This window comes from Arachis duranensis, chromosome 6, assembly GCF_000817695.3.
Source record: "Arachis duranensis cultivar V14167 chromosome 6, aradu.V14167.gnm2.J7QH, whole genome shotgun sequence".
Classification (NCBI taxonomy): Eukaryota; Viridiplantae; Streptophyta; class Magnoliopsida; order Fabales; family Fabaceae; genus Arachis; species Arachis duranensis.
In genome coordinates, this window is record NC_029777.3 from 16,557,429 (window position 1) to 16,576,688 (window position 19,260).

Consider the following 19,260-nt stretch of genomic DNA (forward strand, 5'->3'; position numbering starts at 1 on the left):
TAGACATAATTCCAATTTAATTTTGGACAATGTTTGAAATAAATATATATATTATTAAATTAAAAGAGTAGATTTTAATTTTACATGAAATAATATAATAGATATAGAGTATAAATAAATTTACTTGACAAATATAATTATTTATAGTGTGATATTTTATTACGATAACATATATTTGTGTACCAGCTCCTTTTTATATTTAATTTGTTTTGTAGTGTGATAATAGGCAATATATTTGTTGGTAAATTTAACTATCTCTATATTATTTATGATCACATTCAATATATATATCTGATCTATTGAAGAAAGTAGATTATTAAAACCAATTAATAATTATTTTAGAGTTAATCCAATTAACACTAGATTAAAAAAATAATGCATAATATATTACTTTTTTATTAATCAAATTATTATAATTTAAATTAATTTTAAAAAAATAATTTAAAATTATAATTTTAATTTTATCACGTGCATAGCACAGATAATTACACTTGTTTAAAACAATAAATGAGATCACCATTATATAAATTATTTAATTTGAAATAGCATAATTTATGATTATAATTAATATATGTATTGCCTACAAACAAATTAGGAAATTAAAATAATTCCCTAACAACTTGAAGGACGACGCCGTTTTGCTTCAACTGATCAACTGGACCTCGCGACCAAGGTGACGGCACGCACCCCTTTCTAACTGTTTTCCGACCGACTTTTCCGACCGACTTTTGGAGGAGAAAGTTTATATCAGGTTTATCCCCCAAAATGAAGAAAAAAGTATATTACTAATATTTTTTGAGTTTGTTTGGGTAAGTTTTTTAAAAAAAGATTTATTAATTATATTTAAATATATTAATATAAAAATATTTATTTATTTATTTATTATACGAAAATATCTTTTTTTTATCCTTTTTGGATATATTAACACGTTTATTTTTTTCTTATCATTGAAATCAGTGAAAGTATATATAATTGTACCGTTAAACTATCCATTATTAATACGATTATTTTTTTCTAACTACCCATTATTTAAATTGTATGTTGTGCCCGTGGCCGCTAATACCCAAATAATACATTAACTTTTCATTCATCCTTGGAAATTGCATTCCATTCTCAAACGCTTCCTCCATTTTCGCATCTCCATTTCTATTCTCCATTTTCGTATCTCCACTTCTATTCTACCGTAAATTCTAGAGGTGTAATTGGTTCGATTTGATTTGATTTTAGACCGAAAACCAACCAAACTGATCTGTTCGGTTTTACAACAATACTAACCGTTCAGTTTGCTGTTTTTTAGACAACTGAACTGAACCGAACCAACAGCGGTTTGATTCGGTCAATTTTTTTGGTTTTTTTTTTAAACCTAATAATCAGAATTAAATCATCATAAAATGAAGTTTAAAATTGTCAATAAACTAGAATAACAAGAATAAACTAGAATAACAAGAGTATATGACATCCAAATTCAATACAAATTCAACTTGTCACAACAATTAAAAATAAAACAAAGACAATTAAAAATGTCTAGCAAACAATAAAAACAAACACACTTTAAACCAAATAAAAACCAAAACAGCCAACATGCTTAATCTGAATTCACACCAGACTCATCATCATCTTCTCCAGTTGGTGCAATTTCTACAAATACAAAACAAAGAAATCAATATAGATTATAAACATAAACATAATATAGATTATAAATTATAAACATAAACTATGAATACATAACAATGAACAACAAAGACAGCAATTTTATTGAAAAATCAGCATTTAAACTTGTTCAAAAAGCCACTTTCCAGCAACATATTAGGTTATTAAAGCAACAGCAACATACTAAGTTATTAATGTAACAGCAATATATAAAGATAAAAACAATCATAACGGAAATACCATGTGGTTGGTTAACAATAAAGTTGGGAATACTATATAATGATCAAGGTTCTGAAAACCGAACCGGTCATCAAATCGCTCTAACTATTGGTTTACTGGTTTATAGGTTCAACTGATTCGATCGTAGTTGAACAGAAAAAATCGTTTTATAATAAAATAATAAATAAAATATAAATAAGCACATGAAAATATAATTATAGTCTAATCTAAACTTTAAAATATCATTCAAATTAAAAGTACTACATAAACCAAAATGTTATAATCTCATTCAAGTACAAATTCAAAAATCAAAAGTCAACAAACAAAACAACCAATCAAAAGTACTACATAGTTTTACTTTTCTGAATCTCTTTCAATAAACATTCCATTTGTTTTTCTACATCATACGAGACCTTAGAACACTTCTTAATGTCTCCACCTATCTTCGTTAAATGCTTTTTCATTCTATTAATTCCCCCGCCCCCCAAAAGTATTCAGACAAAATAAGCATTGGTAATGCGGTTTTCCATTTATATTTTGTAAAGCAACATATCTCCAAGCAGGATCAGATTTTCCCCGAACACTAGAAGTTTGTGACTGACTTTCGTTATTCGCGGGAGGAAGAGAACGTTCATTCGAAGCAGAATTATTTTCAGCATTATTATTCCTAGGTAGTTCTTGGTGGATACTTTCATCCATACCTAAACATTACCAGCAATCCAACCCAATAATCTCAACTCTCAAGTTTACAACAAACTACATCCAAAATTCAAAGTTTAGCAATTCACAGTGTCACAAAATCAGAGTTCACAAAACCAGAGTTCACAAAACCATGTCACAAAATCAGAGTTCACAAGATAAGACTTCACCTAGTTCACAAAATCAGACTTCACAAAATCAGATTTCACAAAATCAGAGTTCACAAAATCATGTCACAAAATCAAAGTTCAAAAAATGAGTTCACAAAATCAGAGTTCACAGTTTTAGAATTCAGAGTTCATCATGTCACAAAATCAAAGAGCATCAGAGACTCAGAGTTATCACAGCATCATAGACTCAGAGTTCATCACAGTATCACAGTATTCAGAGTTCATCACAGCTACTCAATGAACAATCATAAGTTCATAACTAAAATAAAAATTACCTGGAACTCGAAGGCTTTCTCTCAGTCTCGAAGGCACCTTCAGGCTTCAACGCTTCAATCGAACATGCAGCAGGCCAGTAGGGAGAGTGGGAGACAGACAGCGACGCCGACTCGAGTGGTGACTGGTCGAAGGAAGTGATTGCGCGACGGAGCTCACTGCGCGACGACGAACCCGTGTGGCTGTGTGTGCCGGTGAGATCGTGATGGGTGATGGCGTTCTCTCCTTCTCTCTGAACCTTGATGAATGATGAGAATGGTGAAGGGCGAAGGCATTAGGGATTCAAATTTCACTTTCAGAACTCAGAAGAGAGAACAGAGAAGCCTCAGCGTTCATCACATTTAGCCATTTAGGGTTCCAGAGTTCCAAACGGCAGCATTTTGCTGCAAAGCTCAAAAACCGGCCAGGTCACGGTTCGGTTCGACCGACCGGTTACCGGCCAGTTCACCGATTCAATCCCGATTTTCAAATTTCACGGTTTTCCTTGTTGTTCGAACCGTTTTAGTGTCTGGTTCACGATTTAACCGGTTTGACCAGCCAGTTTGAATCGATTTTCAGAACCTTGATAATGATTAATCTCATAGTGAATATAAAAAATGTTTGAGTGTTCCTAATATAGTATGCATAAAATGTGTTCCTAAGGTAACAAAACTCTTTTTATTATTAATAAATTTAAAGAATATTTTTATCAAACAACTTAATAATTTATAGCTATTTTATGTGTTCCTAATATATTGTTTCGTTTTTTCTTATGAAAGAAAAAGATAAACACAGCTAAAAAGATAAATTCTTCCTAAACTTTTACAGGAAATATTTATCGTTTGCACTCTCTCCATTTCAAACTTCATCTCAATGGATTCTTAAATATTCTTTTTGGCATATAATATTTTTGGCATAAATTATCTCTAACTTGCTCTTCATTTCAATACATTTCAAGACTTGTTAGCATATAATATTTTTGGCATAAATAAAATTATTTGTGAGATCATCTTCCAAGATGCCTAAAAACACATTCATTCACCATATAAGATACTAAACAAAATAAAATAAAATAAAAACATGTATAGAAAATGCAACACGTGCTTTCGACAGTAGAATGAAAATTTTTCCATCATGTATCATGTATGTATGTATGTGAGTGGCAAATCTTATCACAAAGATTCGATTTTGTTGCCAAATTTCTACCAAGTACCAACAGACATGCATGAACAACCTTGTGACAATGAATTTTTATGAGAGCAACAAGAATAGACCAGCAACAAGAACATCTCATAAATTGCAATAAATTGTGAAAAAACCAAGTTACTAACCTCAGAAGAAGACAATGAGTTGCAGGAGAGGGCTCGGACTAAGGGTTTGTTCGGCGACGGAGACTGTTGCTCGGCGATGGAGAAGAACAGATCAGACGAAGATCGATGACGGCGTGAAGACTGCGGTTAGAGATGGCGCGATGGAGATCGACGACGTCCTTCACGGTCACGATGGATGACTTGCGACTGAACTCTGAAGGACGGCGGCAGCTCTCTGGCTTACTGGCTCTCTCAGGCTCTCATCCTCTCAGAGTCTCAGGCATGGAGGAGAAAGAGGGAGAGTGAGTTTACTGAAGCTTTGTGTTGGGGGTTGTGTGTGGCTGCGCTGAGTGGTGAGTAGGGGTGGCAAGCGGGGAAGCTCGCCCCGCCCCACCAGAAGCCCGCCCTTTGGCGGGCTGGCGGGCTAAGCCCGCCAAAACTCCTCTTTTTTTTTTTTACTATTAACTACTAAGTAATATATATAATTTCACAACCATATTAATAAATTTATAATTTCTAATGGCATAAAAAATTATATTTTTTATATTCACAAACATTAAAGTCTTTGTAATTATAAATATCTAATAAATATAATTATAAACCAAATTTTCATTCAAAATATAAGTATAAATATTCTCTCCAAAGCAAAATAAACATAATCCAAAACATAATTATAAATATTGTCTCCAAAATAACATAAACATAATTCAAAACACTCAATTTTTATCTTCATACTCTTGTAAGTTAGGTTGGAGAAGTTAGGTTTTAGGAAAAAAATTGCAAAAATACCCCCTCACTAAAAAAAACCTTATCCCGGCGGGAAAGCCCGCCCCGCCCCGCCCCACCAAAGCCCGCCAAAACCCGCAGTTTAAGCGGTGCGGGTTAGGCGGGCTTTTGCTATTTGGCGGTCCCGATTTTTCAGTCCAGCCCGCCTTTTTTGGCGGGTTACGCGGGCCGGCCCGGCGGGTTTAGGCCCGTTTGCCACCCCTAGTGGTGAGTGGTAAGTTACGGATTTGGGGGTTTGGTTATTAGGTTAGAGGGCAAATTTGTAAAAACGAGTATTTCTGAACCCATTATTTGGTTCGGTTCGGTTTTTGTTGAGCCAATCAAAAATCGAACCAAACCAATTGGTTTAGTTTGAAAAAAAAATCGATTTTTTCGGTTTTTTGTTTGGTTGTAATAAATTTTGGTTCGATTTTACAGTAAATTTCGATCCGGTTCGATAACTTACACCCCTAATAAATTCTACTCAACTACTTTCAAATTGTTTTTAAAATAAGAAAAGATAAAACAAAATATTTTTATATTATAAAAATATATAAAAAATGGACACAAACAATAATACAAATATTAATTTTAATTATTTCGAATTATTTTTGTACAAAAAATATTATTGGAAAAGAGATAAAAATATAAAAAAATGTATACACAAAGTAAATCTATGTATGTTTAATTTATTAATTATTATCATTAGAATTTTAAAATTATTTCTAACAATATACTAAGAATATTAGTTAAAGTTTTAAGCGAATGGAATAAGCAATAGTATTAATAATTGGTAGTTAAAAAAAAATCGTGTTAATAGTGAACAGTTTAACGGTATAATTATGTATGCTTCCACTCATTTCAATTGTTAGAAAAAGTAAACGTGTTACCGTACTTATTTTAAATGACAGTCCATCTTTCTTATTATTTAAAAGTGTTTGTTACGATACGATAATAAATGCATACATACCGATAGGTTTAAAATATAAACAAATAATAATAAGTCATGTGAAATTAATTTTTCACATCAGTATTTATTTTTTTTAAATATATATTATATCACCACTTTTATTAAAATACCTTTTTAATTAAATAAAAATAAAAATATTTTTTTATTAAATTTTATAAAAAGTTTAAACATTCTTACTTTATTTGATTAGACAAAAATACCCTTCTAAATCAATCAAATTTAGAATTCAACTCATTCTAATTTTATATTTTCAAATAATTTAAATAACAAAACAAAAACATATCTGATAAACAAAAAAAAATCAAAATTATTCTTTCATGGTTCTTTATCTTCTCAAGCTCGATCTCTCTTATTTGTCTCGGCGTCGCACTCAAACTCTATCTCTCGGCTCCGGTCTCGTAACAACGTCGTCATCCCTCTTCTCGTCTCCGAGACTGGTCGTCGTTGTTGCTCTCTGTTTCGTCATTGTCTTGCACACAGACGCGTGCGTTCGTTGCACTCTTCGTTGCCGGCGGCAGAAGCAGCAAGTCCTGGGGCTCGTCGTCTTCTTGTTTCGAGTCTCGCCGTCAGCTTCCTTCGCGCAATCAGAAGCTACTTCATGATTTGGTGAATTCTAACAAATTCTCCTGTTCCTTTCATCTGTAATCGACAACTTCATCGTTTTTCATATGACCGGGCTTATAACCAGAGAATATATTTATGTCACTATCTCAATTCTCCTGTCATAATGATTGGAATTGGTTAGGCATGGCACAGAGAATGCTCAGAAACCATGTTTGTAGGGTTCAATCTGAATTTCAACTTAATCCAATATGTTAAGCGAAACTGCATTGAGTCACATTTTGACATGATTTTCAGTCTCATCTCTCACACAATGAATTGAGCCAGAGTTAAAAGATGGTTATAGTTCTTTTCCCTGGTAAACCAAACCAAGATTCGCAAAATCAGTACCAAATGTGGAACTAGCTATAGTACTATTACGAGATTTCTTAGGTGGCGTGAAAGCTATTGGGTGATAATGGAATATACTTATGATTGTTTTGTGATTCAGTTCTATTTCAGTGCATCAACTAAGAATGAGTGTTTTACGATTATAGTTATTAACGAGGCAAGTTACTCTCTTGAGTGGATAATTATTAAGGCTTGGTTGTTCATGTTTCTAATATAATTGCTTGCCCGACCTTGGATTTAAGGCACTGTTTATTTTCTAATTGGTATATATGATTTAGTAAGATAATTTTTTTGGAATAAGCAATTTACTAGAATTATCAGTGATTCATCTTCCTTTTTTTAATTTAAAAAAATTAAACAGGTTGTACGACTAGTTTTTGATGTTGGATATGAACCATTTTTTATAGTAGCTGAAGTCAAGTTCTTATGTTTAATAAGATATGACTACCTCATATATTCTTCTTTCCAATACCAAAAATTCGTTGAATATGAGAAACTAAGGAAGTTGAAAGAATAAAGATTAAAGAGTGAAAGTTTTTTTAATGATAAAAAAATACATATAAATTTTGATGCCAATTTACTGGTATCAAATAACATAAATTACAACATACTATTAACCGTCTCAACTTGTTACTAACACATATATCTCTTTTATCTAACATCAAGTTTAGTATAAACTTAAACAATTAAACTTGCATTGCACTGTTTAAATAAAGATTCGAGATAGATAAACGGGCACACTCATTGATGAGTAAAGTTATTCAAAAGTTTTCACTGCTCGTTTTATATGATGATAAATAAATAAACCAAGTTTAAGATGTTAGTTTTTGGTGTATTAAAATGAATTTACCTTTAGTTCATATGCATCAGTGACAAAGTTTAGGTCACTACGTTCGAAAAAACCTGTATTGAAATTGTTGTTGATGATAATCAGTGGCTAAGAGAAGGGGGTTGAATCTTAGTTTCTTTTTGTTGAGTGTTACTTTCTGCCCTTTGAAATAGCTTCAGGAGATTTTTCTTATTTTTGTCTCGTAATTAGTCAAGAGACATTTTCTTTTTGTCTCGTAACCATTCAGGAGATATTTTTCAATTTTGTCTCCTTTGCAACAGAAACAGAAATAAAGTAGAAGAGAAAGAGAAAATCACACCAAGAAGTATCCTAGTTCAGCTGCTAAGGCAGCCTACATCCAGCCTCCATCACAACAATGATGGAATTTTACTATAATCATCTTTGATTACAAACACCAATTCTTCCTAAAAACAACCCTTCCTATCCGGAACAAGTCTAAAATCTATCCCCAATCCTGAACTTAACTTGGTCACCTTCCAAGCTTTCAACTGCTAAGTGCTAAGCCAGCTTGCAAGGGGATTTCCACAGAATCATGATACACAACACAGATGTACAAAGGACCTCTAAGACATCTATGTCTTTTTCTTTGATTTTGTACCGTCTGCTTTTTTTCACTCACTGACTTTTTCTTACAAACCTCACACTGTTTGCCTTTTTCACCATGAGACTCAAGACAGACAAAACTAAAGAAAATACAAAATAGAAAATATTGAAGGAGAAGAACTTCTGTTAGCTTAGGTAGCTATGAGAACTCTGTGCTTACTCTCCTTGTCTCAAGCCTTGGCCGTTCACCCTTATTATAGAAGGGGAAGCTTCCAAGGTTGAAACAGTTCAACCAAGCCAACTTCTTCTTCTTCAATCCAAAATCAGTTCGGACAGAGAAAAGAGAGACGGAAACCGAAATCATAACAACATGCATGTACCTCTCTCTCATCCCTTCTCATCAAACTTCATCAATCTGAGCCTTCCATCTTAACTTTGTTCCCAAGAAAGAATCCTGACCTTTGATGAACCCTTGATCCTTGAAAGCTCCATCTGTTCTATTTCTGCTTCTTCCTCCATGTAGCTACAGTAGCTACCATCTGTGATGGATGAACAAAAAGTATAAACGAGCTTCACCTAAGGGATCTTCTTTTCTGACCGAATTGGATTGCTTCCATTTTTGGATATGGAGAACCTGAAGCTTCTTCTCCACATCTTGCCCTTAGTAGCAAAAATCCTAGCCACACCATACTGTAGATCTTCTTTCTGCAAGGGCCATCATCACCTTGGTCACTTGCTTCTTCATAGCTTCTATTTTTCTTCTTCTGATAGCTTGCTTCTACAAGCTTCTTCCCTGTTAGTGAAGTGACCGAAACATAGAGAGAGAAGAGAGAAAAAAAACTTTCAATGGAAGTAATGAATGAAATTAAAGTGAGTTAATTTTCCACTTTCATTCCACTAGGTATAGTAACATGTGAAATCAATTAATGCCATCAAATAAATTTTGAGTTTTCTCTTTCCTGTTACCAATGTAATTAAACCAATTGAATTAACTTTGAATTCCATTCCAAAGGGGAGTAGGTAACCGTGGAGCTTTCAATGCAAATAAATTGAATTGAATTGATTTTTGGTTACCAAGGCATAAAGTCATGTGACAGACTTTTGGTTACCAAGGAATAAAGTTAATTGAGTTAAAATTTGGGTTCCAATAACCAAGGCATGGATCAACCAAGCATGCTTGAGATCCTTGGGCTCCATTCTTTGATTTATCAACTTTGGTTTATGGGCTTCTGATTTGGGCTTATCTCAATCTCAAAATTTAGCCACTTGATCTATTTAATTTGTACAAGGCTAAATTAATTCATTAATCAAAGTGGGCTTGATTAGCTTTTTGGCCCATTGTGGAAAACTATTTTGCTTCCTGCACACTTGAATAAAAATCATCAAACAAATCATTGAAAATTATTTAAACACTTAAACATATTTAATGATGTTTGTTCATCACTTTTAATTTAAGTTTTTCAAACTCAACAATCTTCCTCTGATGAAAAACATTATTAAATTGAATTGAAAGAGTTAAGATAGAGAACTTCCCTTTGAAGATTTTCAAAAAAATCTCCCCCTTTTTTTTGTTCAATAAGCTCCCCCTTAAGGTGTGCCTGATTCAACCAAATATTCAAGGGAGCAAAACCTGTATATAAGCTCAAAAGAGTTCCAGAAGATAAAAATTTCAAAAAAAATGGAACCTTTAAAATAGAGCCAGATTTTCATAAAAAAAATTTAGCAAACACTTTACACAATTCAGTCAGCACACATGCATTTGAGCAAATAAATTTATCAATGACACTCAAAGCTTAAGTCAAAATTAACCCACTTACACAAAGTACTCAAAATAGAGCCAGATCAGAGCATAAAACAGAGCAAAATAGGGCAACAAATTAATGAAACATACAGAGCAAAATAGGACAACAAATCAATGAAACATAACAGTTTCAATTCAGCCCTTTTTCTCTTCTCTCCCTTTTGTCCTCAAGAAGGGACCCTGCAAAAAAAATTGGAGAAAAAACAAAACAGTCCATAATAATTAAAGCATAAAACAAAACAGCATCAAAGTTAAGTTTGGTACAGTCATCCAAGACAAATGAAAATAGTTGCACTGAGTCAAATACATAGAGAGCATTCAGCAGCAGTAGCAACAGGGAGCAAACTTAGGCATCCGAATTTTCTTCATTAGATTCTAGAACATCATCTTTTTTCTCGAAAGAAGCCATGTCCTCATCAACTGAATCCAAATGCTTTAAGAGCAAGTTTACCCTTTCATGAGATTTTAGCCAAGTCTTTTCATTTTGCAATGCAAGCTTTCTAGCTTCTTTGCTAGATTTTACCATTTGCTTGGTCATAGTAGCAAACTCCAAGAGAACATCTTTACCTTTATCATGTTGCGGTATACCACCACCTTTGATTGTGGACACTTTATTCTCAACAGGCTCATTACTCAAATCAACATTAAAATGCTCAATCAAGTAAGTCAAAAACATACCATATGACAAGTTACTCCTTTTATCACTTTTCACACAGTCTCGCATATGATGAATCATAAAGTAAGATAAAGATATGGGAATGGAGTTCAAAACAGCATAAAGAACAAGGATGTTTCAAACAGTTACCCTCTGATATGATTCACTTTTTATGAGTAAAAGAACTGTAATTAATACTAGGAACAAACCTTCTCTTTTAAAGAAAAATCATTAATGAAAACGGTTTTCAAAAATTAATTTGAAGTTTTAAAAAACATGAAAACTGAAATCACAAGTTATAAGGAATGAAAAAAGATTAAAGCTGACATGACTTGAAATGGAGTAAAGTGATGGCATGTTGAAAAATTAATTTCAAAAATTAAAAGAGTTTTATGATTTAAAAATAATGAGATCATATCATGTGAACAAAGTTTGTCTTACATAGGCCCAAAAGGTGGTTACAGCATGCTGGGCAATAAGGCACAATTCATTTTTAATCCACAAATTTTCTGGACTTTATACAAGTCTTCCTTTGAAGAGTTCATCACTTGCCTAGATTTGTCTCCTTGCTGCCTATGAGACAAAAACAAACAGAGTCAGTAAAATGATAATTTTTCAACAAAACTCAAATCCAACATACCCAAACTGTTCCTCAATGAACAGAACCTATCTTCACACAATGGTTTAGTGAATATATCAGCAAGTTATTCCTCGGATTTCACAAATTGAATATCAATAGTACTTTTTTGCACATGTTCTCTAATAAAATGATATCTAATTTCAATGTGCTTAGTTCTAGAGTGCAGAACATGATTTTTAGAAATGTTTATTGCACTCATATTATCACAAAATAAAGGTATGATGTTGATTTTCAATTTATAATCCTCTAATTGAGTTTTTAACCAAATTAATTGAGAACAACAAGCAGAGGCAGATATGTATTCAGTTTCAGCCGTGGATAGAGCAACAGTGGCTTGTTTCTTGCTTGACCACATGTTTAGTGAGCTTCTAAGGAAGCAACACATTCTGGATGTGCTTCTTCTATCCACTCGATCTCCCACATAATCTGCATCACAAAACTCTACTGCACAAAAATCATTAGATCTAAGATACCATAAGCCAAAGTCACATGTTCCCTTAATGTATTTAATGATTCTTTTAACGGCCGAAAGATATGATTCTTTTGGGTGAGATTGAAACCTTAAACATACACCCACACTTTGAACAATATCCGGCCTAGAGGATGTAAGATGCATGAATGAGCCTATCATTTCTCTATACCATGTTTCATCCACATCTTTACCATTATCATCCTTTTCAAGTTTAGTATTTGGATGCATAGGTGTTCCCATTAGTTTGGAATTTTCAAGGCCAAATTTCTTGATTAATTCTTTTGCATATTTACCTTGGTGAATAAAAATACCACTAGGAGTTTGTTTAATTTGGAGACCAAGAAAGAAAGTTAGTTCTCCCATTAAACTCATTTCAAACTCACTAGTCATAAGTTTTTCAAACTCTTCACACAAGGTTTCATTGGCCGAACCAAACACTATGTCATCCACATAAACTTGAACAAGCAAAATATCATCATTAGATTCTTTTATAAACAAAGTAGTATCGGTGGTATCACTTTGAAACTTATTTTCCAACAAGAATGCACTCAGCCTTTCATACCAAGCTCTTGGAGCTTGCCTAAGGTCATAAAGAGCCTTTGAAAGTTTAAAAGCATGATTTGAAAATTCTTTACTTTCAAAACCGGGGGATTGAACCACAAATACTTCCCTATCTATAAAACCATTAAGGAAAGCACATTTAACATCCATTTGGAACATTCTAAAGACCTTATGGGCAGCATAGGCAAGAAGCAACCTAATTGCTTCCATTCTAGCCACCGGGGTAAATGACTCATCAAAATCAATACCTTTCTCTTGATCGTAATATTGGGCCACTAATCTAGCCTTGTTATGAACACTACCATCCTCACCCAATTTATTTTTAAAGATCCACTTTGTACCGGTTACCTTCTTACCATTTGGATTTGGTACTAGTGTCCAAACCTCATTCTTTTTAAATTGAGCTAGCTCTTCTTCCATGGCTTTGACCCAAGAGGAGTCTTCAAGAGCTTGCTTCATGTTGAGAGGTTCCAATTGGGACAAGAAAGCAACATTGCTAGGTTCCAATTGCTTCTTGCTTGAGGATCTAGTATGTACGCCTTGGAAAGGATCACCAATGATAAAATCATGGGGGTAACCCTTCATAAACTTCCATTCTCTTGGCCTTTGAGGTAAGGTTCTGCCTTGATGAGCTTCAGCTGACTGTTCTGTTCCGGATTCTCTGATTGGTTCAGGAGACAAAACTGAAATGTCTCTTCCATCCTAATGAGATATTTCTGGACGGACAGGTTCTTCACTTGGGACAGTATTGGGACTTTCCTGACTTGGTTGATGGTTCATATCAGCTTCACTTCCTGTATCATCATTTAAAAGGGCACTGAGAATTGAATTAGTATCAAAAAAGAACACATGTATGGATTCCTCTATGGTTTTATGTTCCTTGAGGTAAATTCTAAAAGTTTTGCTAGTGGTGGAGTATCCAACAAACATTCCTTCATAGGATTTTGGATCAAATTTTCCAAGATTTTCTTTATTGTTAAGTACAAAACATTTGCATCCAAAAATGTGGAAATACTTAAGATTAGGTGGGGTTCCTTTTCATAGCTCATAGGGAGTTTTTTTTAATCCTTTTCGAATGATAGTCCTATTCAAAATATAACAAGTTGTATTTACAGCTTCAGCCCACAAAAATTTTGGAACATCATTTTCATAAAGCATAGCCCTAGTCATTTCTTGAAGGCTTCTATTCCTTCTTTCAACTACCCCCATTTTGTTGAGGAGTTCTAGGACATGAAAAGTTATGTGCAATTTCAAAATCATCACAGAATTTTTCAAAATCTTGATTTTCAATTTCTTTTCCATGATTACTTCTCACGTGGGCAATTTTCAAATCTTTTTCATTTTGAATTATTTTACAAAGAGTTGAAAAAGTATGGAAAACATCATTCTTATGAGCTAGGAAGAGTACCCAACCGAATCTAGAGCAGTCATCCACCACCACCAAACCATAGTGTTTACCTCCTAAACTTTGAGTTCTAGTTGGACCAAAAAGATCAATATGCAACATTTCCAATAGCCTCTTAGTAGAAATTCCATCTTTTGGTTTAAAAGAGGATTTTACTTGTTTGCCTAGTTGACAAGCATCACAAGTAATATACTTATCAAATTTAATGTTTGGAATACCTCTTACCAAGTTTTTCTTAACAAGTTTAGAAATTTGGTACATGCTTGCATGTCCCAATTTCTTGTGCCAAAACCATTTTTCAGATTCAAGTGATGTAAAGCATGTCACTTTTTGATTTTTTAAATCCTCAAGAGTCAATCCATACACATTATTACACCTTTTAGCTTCAAACAAGATTTTCCCAGATTTTTCACAAATAACTAAGCAATCTAATTTTCTAAAAACAACTTCATAACCAAGATCACATAATTGGCTAATGCTTAGTAAATTGTGTTTCAGCCCATCAACAAGTAAAACATCATTTATGAAGGAAGAAAAACTCTTACCAACTTTACCTATGGTCACTATCTTTCCTTTTTCATTATCATCGAAAGTGATAAACCCTCCATCATACTCATCAAGCTTAATAAAGAAGGTTGCCTTTCCGAAATTTCCGATCATATACCTAGAACATCCACTATCCATGTACCACATGTTGTCCTTTCACTTGGATGCTAGGCACACCTATAAAATAAGCTCAAGTGACCTTAAGTATCCAAATCTTTTTGGATCCTTTGACGTTAAACCATCTTCTTTGTCCCAAGTTATTATAATCAAAAACAATTTTGTAAACCTTATTTTCAATCATTCTTTCACCAAAGAAGCACTGAATAGGAAAATGTCCATTGTGATTGCAAAGTCTACAAAATCTTTAAGTTGTTGTTTTTCTAAAGCTTGTTGGGTTTTGAAACCTTATGTCATATGAAGTTGATGCCATGTTTGTAAAAGAAGGTTTCGCATTTTGCAGTTTTATGAAAACCCAACCCAGCTTTATCATAAAGAGATTTTTGACTAGCCAAGAGTTGATTTAAATTTTCAGAACTTTGAGCAAAGTTGACTAGGTCTTCTTTAAGCCTTTTTATCTCTTTATGCAGCCACTCATTTTCTTCAAAATAATTCAGATTTGCAGTTACAGAGTGGTGGTATTCACAGCTTTTAAGTTGGGCTTTTAACTGCTTGTTTTCTTCAACAAGTTCAACAGCAGTTTCAGCCTCCCTTAATTTATCTTTGAGAAAACCATTTTCAGCTTTTAAAATAGCAATTTGAGACTCAAGATCTTGGTTTTCACTTAGGAAGCATCTAATCTTTTCAGAAAGGTGATCTATCATAAGATGAAAGTCTTCAGTGTTAAGGTTAGGGAAAACTACCTGTTCCACGTGATCTGGCATGAGGCAGGTTTGAGACTTGGTTTCTGATTTTTCATCTTCATCAGAGTCATTTTCCAAGTCTTCCCATGAAGCCATAAGACCTTTCTTCTTTTCCCTTTCGGCTTATCCTCCTTTTTCAGCATAGGGCAATCTGATTTGAAGTGCCCAGCCTCTTTACAATTGTAGCAGATCACTTTACTGAAATATTTCTTTGGTTTTCTTAAGCCGCTTCCTTTGCTTCTTTCCTTCAACTTTACCATTTTTCTGAATTTCTTAGCAAACAAAACAAAATCATTTTCAGATGAGTTATCACTAGATTTATCATCCAGAGGGTTAGTAACAGAACTGAGAGCTATTCCTTTCTTTTTTGTATCTTTTTTTAAATATGTGTTTTCAAAAGCAAGTAAATTTCCTCTCAAATCATCATAAGTCATAAAATCAAGACCACTACTCTCAGATATCACTATTACCTTAGTTTCCCACTCTTTTGTGAGACTTTTCAAAATTCTCCTCACAAGCACAAATTAGGATATGTGATCCCCATAGCATCCAAGCCATTGATAATGATGTTGAATCTTTCAAACAGTTCATCTATTGATTCTCCTTCCTTCATTGAGAACATTTCATATTATCTGTTCAGCATGTCTATTCTGGTCTTCTTTACAAGGGTTGTACCTTCATGAGTGATTTGAAGTTTGTCCCAGATTTTCTTTACCATTGTGCATCTTGATACCCGTTGGTACTCTTCGAAGCTGATCGCACAGTTGAGCAAGTTGATAGTTTTGGCATTGAGTTCCACCTTTTTTCTGTCTTCTTCTGTCCAGCTGGCTTCATTCTTGAGAGAAACCACACCATTAGCTCCTGTAGTTGTTGGAAATTGAAGACCTTCCAAGATTATCTTCCAGAGTCTGTAATCTACTGATTGAACAAAAATCTTCATTCTTTCTTTTCAATAGGTGTAGTTATTTTCATTGCAGAGTGGAGGTCTATTGCTTGACTGCCCTTCTGTCAATGTGTAGGCCACCAGGTTTAAGCCACTGTTCTCTGCCATCAGGATCTTTTCTCCAAGCTGCAAAGCTTGATCTTTTTGAGACCAAGCTCTGATACCAATTGATGGTAATCAGTGGCTAAGAGAAGGAGGTTGAATCTTAGCCCCTTTTTGCTGAGTGTTACTTTCTGCCATTTGAAATAGCTTCAGGAGATTTTTCTTCTTTTTGTCTTGTAACTAGTCAAGAGACATTTTCTTTTTGTCTCGTAATCAGTCAGGAGATATTTTTTAATTTTTTCTCCTACGCAACAGAAATAGAAATGGAGTAGAAGAGAAAGAAAGAATCACACCAAGAAGTATCCTGGTTCAGCTGCTAATGCAGTCTACATCCAGTCTCCATCACAACAATGATGGAATTTCACTATAATCATCTTTGATTACAAACACCAATTCTCCCTAGGAACTATCTTTCCTATCCGGGACAAGTCCAGAATCTATCCCCAATCCTGAACTTGACTTGGTCACCTGCCAAGCTTTTAACTGCTAAGTACTAACCCAACTTGTAAGGAGATTTTCACAGAATCATGATACACAACACAGATGTACAAAGGACCTCTAATACATCTATGGCTTTTTCTTTGATTTTGTACCCTCTGTCTTTTTCCACTCACTGGATTTTTCTTACAAACCTCACACTGTTTGCCTTATTCACCATGAGACTCAAGATAGACAAAACTAAAGAAAATACAAAATAGAAAACATTGAAGGAGAAGAACTTCTATTAGCTTGGGTAGCTATGAGAACTCTGTGCTTACTCTCCTTGTCTCAAGCCTTGGCCGTTCACCTTATTATAGAAGAGGAAGCTTCCAAAGTTGAAACGATTCAACCGAGCCAACTTCTTCTTCTTCAACCTAAAACCGGTTCGGACAGAGAGAAGAGAGAGGAAAACCGAAATCATAATAACATTAATGTACCTCTCTCTCATTCATTCTTATCAAGCTTCATTAATCTGAGCCTTCCATCTTGACTTTGTCCACAAGAAAGAATCCTGACCCTTGATGAATCATTGATCCTTGACAGCTCCATCTGTTCTATTTCTGCTTCTTCCTCCACGTAGCTACAATAGCTACCTTATATGATGGATGAACAAAAAGTAGAAACGAGCTTCACCTAAGGGATCTTCTTCTCTGACCGAATTGGATTGCTTCCATTTTTGGATATGGAGAGCCTGTAGTTTCTTCTCCACATTTTGCCCTTAGTAGCAAAAATCCTAGCCACGCTATACTGTAGATCTTCTTTCTGCAAGGGCCATCATCACCTTGGTCACTTGCTTCTTCATAGCTTCTATTTTTCTTCTTCTGATAGCTTGCTTCTACAAGCTTCTTCCCTGTCAGTGAAGTGACCGAAACATAAAGAGAGAAGAGAGAAAAAAAAACTATCAATGGAAGTAATGAATGAAATTAAAATGAGTTAATTTTCACTTCCATTCCCCTAGGTATAGTAACGTGTGAAATCAATTAATGTCATCAAATAAATTTTGAGTTTTCTCTTTCCTGTTACCAATACAATTAAACCAATTGAATTAACTTTAAATTCCATTCCAAAGGAGAGTAAGTAACCGTGGAGCTTTCAATGCAAATAAATTGAATTGAATTGATTTTTGGTTACCAAGGCATAAAGTCATGTGACAGACTTTTGGTTACCAAAGAATAAAGTTAATTGAATTGAAATTTGGGCTCCAATAACCAAGGCATGGAGAAATGAAGCATGCTTGAGATCCTTGGACTCCATTCTTTGATTTATTAACTTTGGTTTATGGGCTTCTGATTTGGGCTTATCTCAATCTCAAAATTCAGCCACTTGATTTATTTAATTTGCACAAGGCTAAATTAATTCATTAATCAAAGTGGGTTTGATTAGCTTTTTGGCCCATTGTGGAAAATTATTTTGCTTCCTGCACACTTGAATAAAAATCATCAAACAAACCATTGGAAATTATTTAAACACTTAAACATATTTAATAATGTTTGTTCATCACTTTTAATTTAAGTTTTTTAATTTAGGTTTTCCAAACTCAACAGTTGTCTTGGCATAACTTGATGACATCATTTTTAATCATTTCAACCAGCAAAAGAGAAAGCTTTTCTAAACTCTCACTATATATGTACAGAGGTTACAACTAATGGACTAAATTTTCTATATAATTTTCATAAGGAAGAAAAGGAATGCAGTAATGATTAATGAATAAGTTTATCATTTATCCACACTATAGATCCTAACTAAGTAGAATCAGCGTTGATTCCACCACTCTCCTCTTTTTAAGAAACAAATCAAAATACCAATAGGGACAACACTTCCAGTTCAAACAGCCTGCCTCCAAAAAAATATGCATACATTTCAGAAACCTGGTACCAACCAAACTCCAAACTCCTATTTTCAAATTCTACCCATTTATTCCTGTTACACTTTCCTCTTTTCTATGACTATCAGTGTCTAGTGCTAATTCAAGCTTCATTGTTCCTGTTCTTGCCACATGCAAACCTCCCCATGACTAGTATGTCCAGAGCCTCTAGCACCACTCGGCTAGACTCAGATTCAATAGATGAACTGGCTTCATCCAACAATAACATAGGCATATCTTTCAAAATTTCCCTAACAATTGCAATTCTCTGTTTCTGTCTTGGAGTTAAGTCAGCACCTTTCATCCCAACATTTGTGTCGTAACCATGAGGCAAACTGCTAATGAAATGATGAGCATTTGCTATTCTTGCGGCCTCTTTCACCTCAGCTTCACTGGCATTATGCCTAGCATATAGGATGTTTTTCTTATGGTGGTTGAGAAAACTATACCAAGGCGGCTCCTCAACTATCTCAAATTATATAGCTTTAAATCCCTTCCGTCTAGAAAAATTTGCCCAACAACTGGATCATAAAACAACAAATTATCACATCA

General features: G+C 34.0%; 1 pseudogene; it reads right to left on the reverse strand.

Moving 5' to 3' along the window:
- LOC107493039 (uncharacterized) overlaps positions 1-6,501 on the reverse strand; it is a 28,771-nt pseudogene extending 22,270 nt beyond the window's left edge.
- Positions 6,502-19,260: the final 12,759 nt, after the last annotated feature.